This window comes from Equus caballus, chromosome 11 (assembly GCF_041296265.1).
Source record: "Equus caballus isolate H_3958 breed thoroughbred chromosome 11, TB-T2T, whole genome shotgun sequence".
In the NCBI taxonomy this organism is placed as follows: Eukaryota; Metazoa; Chordata; class Mammalia; order Perissodactyla; family Equidae; genus Equus; species Equus caballus.
The window spans coordinates 8,445,540-8,456,658 of record NC_091694.1 but is presented as its reverse complement, the minus strand read 5'-3'; the positions used below and the strand labels follow the sequence as shown (position 1 = coordinate 8,456,658).

At 47.0% G+C, this 11,119-nt stretch overlaps 1 long non-coding RNA gene across 1 annotated transcript in view; it reads right to left on the bottom strand.

The window, feature by feature from the left end:
* Nucleotides 1–4,894: 4,894 nt before the first annotated feature.
* The window catches only part of LOC138916109 (uncharacterized), a 33,667-nt gene continuing 27,442 nt past the window's right edge, over nt 4,895–11,119 (bottom strand). Inside the window, exon 3 of the long non-coding RNA XR_011422840.1 lies at nt 4,895–11,018. This is a non-coding gene — a long non-coding RNA (uncharacterized lncRNA). The remainder of the gene's footprint in view (nt 11,019–11,119) is intronic.

Below are 11,119 nucleotides of genomic sequence, written 5' to 3'. Positions count from 1 at the left end.
CCTGCTCCTAGGTAGCCCACCCATAATTCCCCATTCCCACAGCCTCCAATCAGGGCAAAACAGCCCTTCCTATCTTTCTCCTACCAAGCTTTCCCACTCCTCTGTGTCTTTGAGTCTCTACCAGATTCAAGTGATGGTTGCTGACTGCCTAGCTATAGCAAGCTCTGAATAAATAGCTTTTGCCTGTTCCCATTTCTGTGGTCTACATCTATTTCTACACTTGATTACACCTGCAAAAAACTATTTCCGAATAAGGTCAGATTCACAGGAACCTGGGGTTTGGACTTCAACATATATTTTAGGGGGACACAATTCAACTCACAATAGTACCTAAGACCATTTACACCCTGACCTTGGCCCTGGCTGCCTTCCCCTCTCCCATGCTCTATTTTCCTTCCACATCAAACTACATTCTATGCCCCCAAAAGGACACCCACTCTACTGTCAGAAGACTTAGCACATTAGGTGCAAACCGTCTGCACGTCCCCTGCTCCAGATGTTGCATACTGCTCAGGGGGAGTGTCATCTCATTTGCCCTCACCTCCAGAGTGTCTATCACAGTGCCTAATATGGACAGGTGCTTAATAAATATTTGTGGTTAAACCCCATGGCCAAACATGCACTTCCCGCTTTGTCCACCTGGAAAATGCTTTCTCATCCTTCCAGACCTCACTCCAGGCTCGGCACCAGAGTCACTTGGTGAAGGTTTCCTGATCCCACCCCAGTCCAGGCAGAGGCAGGATTCCCCCAAGATTTTGCACACTTTTCTATGGACATCTAGACATGTCTGCCCTCCTAGACAGTGAGATCCTGGAAGGCTGGGGTTCATTTCATGTCTCCATCCCCAGCAAGAGATACAGTGCCTGGAACTGAGTAAATGCTCAAAACTGTTTGTTACGTGGATGATTCTTGGATGAAAAAACTCGCTCAAATTTTTCCTGCTTCTTCCATATGCACCCCACATCCACACCCACACACCTGCAGCCTGCAGTCACTTCCTGTATGTACAAGTTTCTCCAAACACAATGCGAGAGGAGCCTCATCTGCTATCCGACTCCGTCCTGCTTCCCACCTCATCAATCTCCCTCTCCCGTTATGTGTGTATAACATTACCACCTTTAAAAAGAAACTCTTTTCAGCCATATGCTTTCCTCTAATCATTGCTGTCTCCCTCTTCTCAACTAAGCTGATGAAAGAACTGACTACACTTCCCGTCTCCGCCACCTCTCCATCCACGCCTCCTCCCTCCTCAACACACTGCCATCTGCATTCTGCCCACACCACCTCCCAAGGCACCAGTGGCTTCCTGGATGTTAAATCCAACATTCACCTTTCGGTTCTCCTCCTCCTTAACTCTCTTTCTTGACCCTCCCTCCCTGTGAGACTCTCTGCTCTTGCCATCCAGGACAACAACCAGGCTCCCTTCCTGCTTCTCTGTTGCTCTGTCTCTGTCTCTCTTTCTCTCTATCTGTCTATTTCTCTCTTAGAGGACTCGTCTCTCAAATTTTGTTCTTCCCCACTCTTTTCCCATCCTTATGTTCTCCCTGGATGACCAGTCCAGGGAGACTCCCTCACTTCCAACCACCACCGTTAGACACTAACTCCTAAATGTAATTGTCTCTCTCAGTTATTTCCTTCCCAGGAATCTAGACTCATAGATCAAGCCATTTATAAGGCACTTCCTTTAGCTGTTCCCTAGTTATCTCAAACTCAGTGAAAGCAAGACAGAACTCATTCTCCTTTGCCCACAATGCGCTCTCCTCCTCTATTCCTCTAGGGTAAACGGTACCACCATCCATCCAGTTTCTGAAGCCGGAAATCTAGGGGTCCTCATCTCCCCACTGCACTCCCGCTCCCTCATCCCCTAAATCCAATAAGCCGGTGGGTCTTCATAGTCCTCCCTCGTAAAGCTCTCAAATATGTGGCTCTTGTTTCACACCCTTTGCTACAGTTCAAGCCCTCAGTAGCTCTCTCCTGTATCACCTCAGCAGCATTTTAACTGGTCCCCTCCCTGCCACAACCAGTCACCCACCTTTGATCCATACTTCCATACTCAGGCCAATTGTCTCCGTGAAAGGAGAAATTGTGACCGTATCACACTCCTGATAAACCCCCCAAGTCCTCTCATTGCCTTTAGCATAAAATCCAGACTCCTCAGGATGATGAGCATAGCACGGGCACCATCTCCTCTTCAATCTCGGCTCCTCCGTCTGTCCCCACTTTACCCCAGAGCCCAATCATAATGACTTTTTGCCTGTCGCCAGGCTCTTCTTTGCCTCTAGGTCTTTGCATTCGTTGTTCCCTCAGCCAGGAGCACCTTTAAACTCCTTCTCTAAAATCTCCTACTCATCCTTCAAGTCTCAGCCAAGGTGTCCCTTCTCCGGACATCCTTCCCTAACCTAAAACTGGGTTTGAGGCCCTTCCTTTTGGGCTCCCATTATAGCCTCTGTGCATGTATCATGAGGGATGGGTCGTATCTTATTCAGACAGGACCTGGCACATAGCAGATTTGGTTAAGTGAAGAGATGGACAGACGAGGGATCAGTGAGACCAGAGAAGGTAGCAAGCTGGAAGGAAGTTCAAGGAAGAGAGGGTTTCAAGAAGTAGGAGGTGGTGAATTACCTCATTTGGCCCTGAAAGACCAATTGACGACCATCTGCCATGTGTAGTTACCCTAATTAGAAAGAACGAACATTTCCACATATCTGAGAGAGCCACTGCACTTCACTAGTCATGGTCCCAATTCCCAGCAAAAGATATATGTTCATCAGAAGCTAAGTCAGCCCAGAGTGAACAGATAGGCACCACACAAGGTCCATCCTGGGCTGGGCCTTTCAGTGGCCACCATCCCCACCACCACCAGTTTAGTGAATGTGAGCTCTGGAGTAGGCAGCAAGTCATCTTGTGGGTAGGGACTAAGCAGTGAGCTGATCTAAGCTTGGTAACACCGAGCTAACCAAGTCACTGACCAAGTACAAAGTTAACCAAGTCACTAATACTTAGCTGGTTAAAAACAATCAAGTGAACAAAAAATAAAAACATTCACATAGATAAACACACAGAATAAAATCAACCAAACAAACACACAAAGTTCCAGTGCAGACCGCCTGTGAGGACCTCTAGTTAAACAGGGCACATGAAGCACAGATAGTTTCTCCTCTCCCTTCGAAATTCCTCTAAAATGACAGTAAAGACATTTTTCTTTTTTTAAAGATTGGCACCTGAGCTAACAACTGTTGCCAATCTTTTTTTTTTTCTCCCCAAATTCCCCCAGTATATAGTTGTATATGTTAGTTGTGGGTCCTTCTAGTTGTGGCATGTGGGACGCCACCTCAGCGTGGCCTGATAAGCAGTGCCACGTCCACGCCCAGGATCCGAACCAGCGAAACCCTGGGCCGCCAAAGCGGAGCGAGCCAACTTAATCACTCGGCCATGCAGCTGGCCCCGAAAATGACAGTAAAGAAATTTTGGAAAGCAAAAATTTGTAAGGAGAAAGAGAATGACAGAAGAAATGACAACAAACAAGAAAAGGCCAACAAAGTTTTGGAAGTTGGAAAATGGCCGGGGAGATAACGGACTTCACAGAACGGCGAAGATGAAATACAACCTCAAATGGGTGAAGCCAACTGGACAAAAAGCCAACTCAGGCTGCAGAGCTGCAGGAAGAGCCAGGAACTGGAGGCTCCAGGTAGGCTGGAAAGAGGAGGATGAGCGAATGACTTCATAAGAAGTGGTTAGACCCTTCCATCCAGCCTCACGCTGAGTAGCCACCCCTACTCCAATTTAAAAAAATAAATAAAGTTCACTCTGTGAAGTGGTTGAAAGAGCCAGGCTCTGGACTTGGGGACATCAGCTCCACTGGAAGGTGGGGTTGCAGAATAATACTGCCAACAGGGAAGATAAATGAACATCAACGTACTGAACAGTGCAACTCTAAACCGTCGTCTCCTACTTTGCTCCAATAGCACTGCAGACCAGGCTTATAAAGTCTAGGATCCAGCGTGAGGGGTTCTGGGGAAGCTGGCAGCCCTAATGAAAACAATCTACAGATTAGGGAGGTTCCTCAACCAAATAACCTGGTCCCACCTGATAATCCTACACTGAATCCACTAATCCACAGCTGTGCGCCAAGAGCCTCCAGTAAGCATTACAGTGCTTCACTCTTAAAGGCAATCAGTCAAGGATTACCAAGGATATCTGCGGAGAGCCTTGAAAAACAGATAAAGACAGATACGATAAAGGAATCTGAAGGAAACAGACAAGCAAGAAATGTAAGAAAATTAAAAGCGAATAAAGTCCTTAAAAAATTGAGACCAAAATATTACATACATCAAACAAGAACAGAAGGCTATAAACGGAGAATGTTTGAGAATAGAACAAGTGCTTCGAAATGAAAAATATAACAGTTGAAATAAAAAAATTCACTAGAAGGGTTAGAAGATCAAAGTCACTCAGAAAGCAAAACAAAACCAACAGAGAGAAAATAAGAGAGAAAAGACAAGGGCAACTGGAGAACGGGTCTGTCTCAATAATAGGAGAGCCAGAGAGAGACCAGTGATGACAGAAGCAGAGTCATCTCCAAAAAACTAATGTAACAACATCTTTCAAAAATAAGGGACACGAGCTTCCAGATTAAAGAGGCCCACTGAATGCCAAACACAACCGACGATAAAAGAAAGAAGTGATTCACACCAATGCCTAGTCTTATGAAATTTCATAACACCTGCCATGAAGAGGAGATTCACAAAGGCTACAGGGAAAGGAAAGGCATTGGACACATCAACACCCACAGGAAGCCAGGATACAAGGGACGAATGCCTCCAAGATTCCTAGGGAGGAGGATTTCCAACTCTAGAATAGAATTCTATACGCCGTCAAATCATCAGTTGAAAGCGAGGATATAATAAAGACATTTTTAGATAAGCATGGTATCAAAAAATTTACAGCTGTCATATCTATTACTGAATAACAAATCACCCAAATTTTAGTGGTTTAAAACCACTGACATTTATTATCTCATGTTTTCGGTGAGTGAGGAATTTGGGAGCGGCTGAGCAGGGTGTCTGGCTGGCACTTTCTCATGAAGGAGCAATTAAGCCTTCAGCAATGAAGCCGCAGTCATCAGAGGCTTCACTGGGGTCGCAGGATCCACTTCCAAGCTCATTCATGGGGTTGTTGACTGGAGGCTCCAGTTTCCCACCGAAGAACTGCTCACAACATGGCAACAGGCTTTCCTCAGAAAGAATGATCAGAGAGAGAGGGAGAGAGGGTGAAAAGAAGAAGAAGAAAAGAAGGAGGAACAGGCGGAGGAGGAGAGAGGAGGGGCAGAGGAAGTGAAGAAAGAATCAGAGGAGAGGAAAGAGCAAGCCAGAGAGAGTCACCGAGACAGTAGCCACAATGACTTTTATCCCCTAATCTCTAAAATGACATGTCATCACTTTGGTTGTATTCTCTTGGTCACAGAGACCAATTCTGATACAATGTGGGAGGGGACCAGGAGACGGGGATTACTGGGGGTTGTCTTGGAGGCTGGCTACCACATTCTTTCTCCAGAAGCTCCTGGAGGAGATGCTTCACTAAAACAGAGAAGGAAGCCCAACACAGAGCTAGAGGGAGGAAACAGAAAACTAACATTGGAAAGCGAGCAAGAAAGTCCTCAGGATGGTGGTGAAGAGAAGTCCTCAGATGACAGCAATGCAGCAGACTTAGAGGACGATCGGTCCGGGCTGAGCAGAGGGACTAAGGGGTCCAGGAAGGATGCCTCCAAGCCAAAAAGGAAACCAACATATTGAACACATTTAGAGATTTTCAACCCTGTCAGAATCGAGGGATGAATTATAGATAGCTACACAGAAAAATAAGCAAGTTTTTAAAAAAAGAGGTAATCATTAACTCCAGGGAAAATGAAAGTCTCTACAGGAAAGAAGAGGCCAGCAGAGAATAGTGCTCGGCTCAGCTTTAAGTAATATTTACATAGTTATAATAATGCAAACACTGACCACTGATTTGACAAAACAGAGGATAACCACATTGAGAGGAAAGCGGGGAGGGAAATCCGTTGTACAAGAGGTGAGCTGTGGATCTTTCACAGTAGGGAGTCAATAGAATCTGAAACAGAAAAATCAAGAAATAGAAGTGCAAGTGTGTCCTTTATAAACATGGAGGTAAATAAGTAGAAGAAACAGTAAAGAGAATTGAAAGTGTTTGCCCTTAGGGAGTGCATCAGAAATGGAGAAGGATGGAGCAGGAGACTGCTGTTTTTCATCAGAAGCTTAATCCTCCGATTTGACATTTTGACTATGTACGTGTATAACTTGATAAAAATAAAATTAAATTTAAAATCAAAAGATTTTACTGGCCAAACAAATCCTTCTACCAGCTCGTACTAAAGATCAGCGTATATTATCGGCATGTATTTTACTATCTGGACCTCAAATTATAGAGAATGAGATCATTTTAGAAGAAATTAACCAGGATGAGTAATTCCAGCCCACTAGGCAGCCTCTTGTCTACTCGGGGCTCCAGCGCTGCCCTCCTACTCCCCAAAGAAATGCATCAAATGCTCGTTAAGTCATGCACCACTAATTGCTTTTTGACGGACTGCCAGCTTTGTGGCAAGATACCAGAAAAAAAGGACAAAGACAGTCTTAGAGATGATAGCCCTTTGTAGCCTCTTCCCTGTGTAGGATATAACAGACCATGAGAAAACATCTGATTTCTGAAAGGTCCACGGAGCAATCAAGTGAAATTATTGCCCTGCACACTTTTTGAGCCCTTGCTAAGGATGGAGGGGCTTCTGAGTTCCCTCACCTGGAGGGGACTCACTGAGACATTTGATTGCAGAGCTGAGAAAACAATTTTTCTCCCTTTTTCTCTGAGGTGGTCTTTTTGTTTATTGAATGGATGGATGGATGGATGGATAAGGCGTGTACCTGTGTAGGCGGACTGTGTGCTGATGTCATCTTCAGAAGCGTGATCTCCTCGTCAGTTGCCTGTTCCACGTTTTGGGTTTGTTTCTTCGTGCCAACCGCATCAGAACTATACATCAAAGGGAGTGCTGGCTATTTCTAAACAGTTTCACAAACTAATAGTGCTAAAAATTGCTCATCTTGGAAAACAAAATATGCATTCAATATTGCCAGTGCTAAATCATTTTTGGAACGCCTCTTGGAAAATTCACTTTGAAGCCTGAAGCACGATGTTTAGAATAGACTCATTGGTGCCAAATCATCATTTTTAAGGGATGGGTCTGACTTTTAGAACCAACCATATTCTGGTCAGGAGTTTAAAATTTATATATGCCGTGTATACCTAGAAAAGTTTAATTTCTGTTTAAATGAGCTTATTATACAAAGAACCCTAAAGCGAGTCTTTCTGCAGCATCCCACGGGGAGGCCAAGCCCCGACTCCCCCGTCACCTGCTCTGTCGCTACCTCTACTAGGGGCAAAGACAGCTCCGCAGCCCTAAACCTAATTATTCAAAAGGGTTCCACGTTCTAGCAGGCTGGAAACGAAACCCAGGAATTGCCACGCTTCACAACCCCAAATAAAAGGGTCTTGCCAAGGAGAGAAGTTGAGCGTCTGAAGTGGCACAGAGAAATTAGTTTTTGGCAGCAGATGCGGGGGCAATCTGTCAGAGAAGAGATCTGGCTGCAGAAGGAGAGTGGGGTGGGAGAGAGGGCAGAGAAGGAGCAGGGGGAGGAGAGAAGGAGGGGGAGGAGCAGCCATTGGGAGCTGTGGGAGCAACAAGCGGACACACGAATGATTTGTGGGGCGTGGAAGCCTTGGCTCCCCCTCCCTAGTCCAGCCATCTGCTCTGGGGCCTTGGATGGGCGGGCAGGCAGCATGAACCTTGGGGACCCGCAGTGGGACCAGCAAACAATGCCAACAAAGGGCTCCTCTACAAGAGAGAAGGGAGAAGCCGCCATACAACTCTCGCTTTTGGAAAGTGCCCAAGTCTCATCACGGGGGCCTCACCTGGCTCAAGGAAGCCCCTCCTGACACTGAAACCTGTGTCAATGCCCAGGGCTCTTCACGGAGCCACCTCCTGCGGAAAATCTGTCCTATTTGCCTCGTAGAAACTTTTGTACCACTCGGCGACAGTCTCTCCCGGGGCTTCAGCACGCATGCCAAGAACGGGCGCTAAGCTCCCAGAGACAGCTCTTCCAGACACTTTCCCAAAGTCACGGGGCTGTAAAAACTCCCCCTGAAGAATCTGCCTCTGCCCCCAATGCTACCTCATCACACCCCAGCCAAGGCTGCAAAAACTCTCAGCAAGACCACCCGACCGCATAGGGACCCGGGAGAGAACAGATTACCCTCGTCAGTGATCCAGAGGGGACACAGGTGCCCCAGGAGAGGGAGACAGGGAGAGGCTGCTTATTCCAGACTTAGAATCTGCTGCAAACCACTAAGTGCCAGGCACTGCAATCATTTTGATTCCATCCCCGGATTGGCAAGAGGGGTGGGGAGGAGAGAAAAGGAGAAAAGAAAGGCCTAGGGATGGGCTTTGGGGCCCCATCCTGCAAGGTGTGGTGCCCAAGCTGGCAGAGGCCTAATGGGGTGGTGAGTTCTGGGCGCTCACCCCACCCTGGGGCCAGCAAAGGAACTGCAGCCTCTTGGAAAACAGAGCATTTAAATCTATCAACGGTCGTTACTGGATTAACTCCTGGCTTTCGCTTCCCAGGGGACAAAGGCCTTTCAGCAGCAGAGATTCCTGACTCTAAGAGAGAGAGCTACATACTCTGCCATCTGAGACAGACACCTCTCAGAGTGAATACCCCTCCACCAACATCAGGCCAGCATCTCCACTTGGAGATCCTCTCCTGTGGGCTTGTGCCTCCCCAAAGTCCCTTTAAGGTGTAAATAGTCTCTGTTCCATTAAGGATGAAGTATCATTTTGGCTATTAGAGCAGGAAGAAAAGGACAAGGAGAATTTCCACAGCCAGAAGGAGTTATCCATGGAGAAAGGATGTGGTGAGGCTCCTCGCCAAGGTCCTTGGCTGCTGGTAGCACACAGGCACACAGACCCTGGGAAGGAACATATCAGAAATAGGAGGGCGACCCAGTGTGGTGGTTCTAGGAGTTTGGACAGGATAAAATCTGGCTCTGATCTTCCCTGCTCTAAATACAAATGAAACCACTGAGCCAGGCCCATGTACTGGTTCTGGCCCATTTGTGAAATTGCTACCCAGCTCTCAAGCTGTTAAACACCCATTCCTACAAGTGACAGTGCGTCTGCAATGGGCACTTGGAAAGGGGCACTGAGGTGCTGCCCCCCCACCTCACCATGATATCCCAGCACGTGCAAAGGTGCTTGTTACTCAGTGGGGCTTATCCTTATGGGAAGGAAAACTCTGGTTCCAGCTGCCAGTAGAGAGGAAGCCCCCAGGCCCCACACCTGCACAAACCCTGCCCGGTGCTCTCTTGACCCGCGTAATGGGATTCCTGGAATTACAGGATGCATGGTGATCCCACAGTGGCCCTGGAGCAGAGACTGAGTTGCTTGTTGTCTGGCCCCGGAGAGAGATTTTCACTTCCCTGATCCAGAGTTCTTGCACCTCTAAAAGGAGAAGGTTTAACTCTGGGTGGTTCTCAGCTCTAGCTGACAATAAAGTCATCCGGGGAGCTTTAAAAAGTTATCTGGGCCCCATCCCAGACCCGTTACATCAGAATCACTAAGGATGGCGCCAGGGCATCTTTAGTTTTTGAAATCACTCCCCAGGTGGTTCTGATGGGCAGCCTGGCTGTGAAGCCCTGAACCAGGTGCTCTCTGAGGGCCATTTGGCTTTTGCGAGTCTATAAATCTGACCCTAAAGGGAGCCCGCCTTTCCCAGGAAGAGGCCTGCCCAGGGAGCAGGCTAATGAGGCAAGTCAGAACCGGGGGCAGGTCGGACAACAGGAGAGCCCCAGACACTGGTTGTTACTTGGCTCAGTTTGGAAGGGGAGGAAAAGGGGTCCTAGAAAACACCGGATGGTTGTCCAGGCCTCAGAGAACTTGGAAACAATCCAGAACTCATCAACAAAGACACTCTGAGATGGGAGACAAACTGAAGGAAAAAGGGCTTAAAACAATTAAGGCTAACATGAAACCAACAATTCAAAAAGATTTATGCACCCCTACATTGATTGCAGCATTATTCACAATAGCCAAGATGTGGAAGCAACCCAAGTGCCCATCAACGGATGAATGAATGCAGAAGATGCGGTATATATATACACAATGGAATACTACTCAGCCATAAAATAAGCAAAATCGCGCCATTTGCGACAACATAGATGGACTTTGAGGGTATTATGCTACGCAAAATAAGTCAGACAGAGAAAGACAGATACCATATGAGTTCACTCATATGTGGAAGATAAATAAACAAACACATGGATAAGAAGAACAGAGTAGTGGTTACCAGAGGAGGAGGGCAAAAGAGAAAAAGGAATAATATCTTAACCATGTGTCTTCTAAGCATGATCCCTGATTCCAGACTTCTTTGGGGTGGTTTCCAGAGAGGTTCTAATGCCCGCTCACTCTCTTAGCCACTGTGTCCCCTGTGGATCGGGGATGCTAATAGCGAAAAACGGTGATGTGTCAAGTCAGACTCATACCTGTCGAGGGGTGGGGGAAACGAAGAAAGGTCCTCACGTTAACCCCTTTTGTATCTGAAGAGACCCTAAACTCACTATGCCAAATGACCAAATTTTCTAAAAAGTTCTGATGACCATATTCTGTATTTTCCAAACTAAACATCAGGACCGATGATGTCAGAAAGGAATTTTCTTGCCACCAGGTACAAGATGCAGTCTCAGAGATAGAAGGTGGAAGCTGATATCTCTATTTTGGTAAAATGCAGATGGTTGGTGTGTGACAAGGGACAGAAGGGCTGAAAACAGGGGTGTCCCCGGAAGTTCAGGTAATACGATCACCATGCAGGGGACCTTCTCTTCCTCTGTGTATGTTCTCCACAACAGGAGCACTGTTCTTTGCACGTCAATAGAAATGACGAGCCTCATCCTTGGCGTTCCTGTGGAGACAGTAAAAACCACACCAGATACTTGGATAGGCATCCACCACTCCCAACCAGGTCCAACCCTCCTCCCAGGGCCCTCCTGCTTTCCTCTAGGC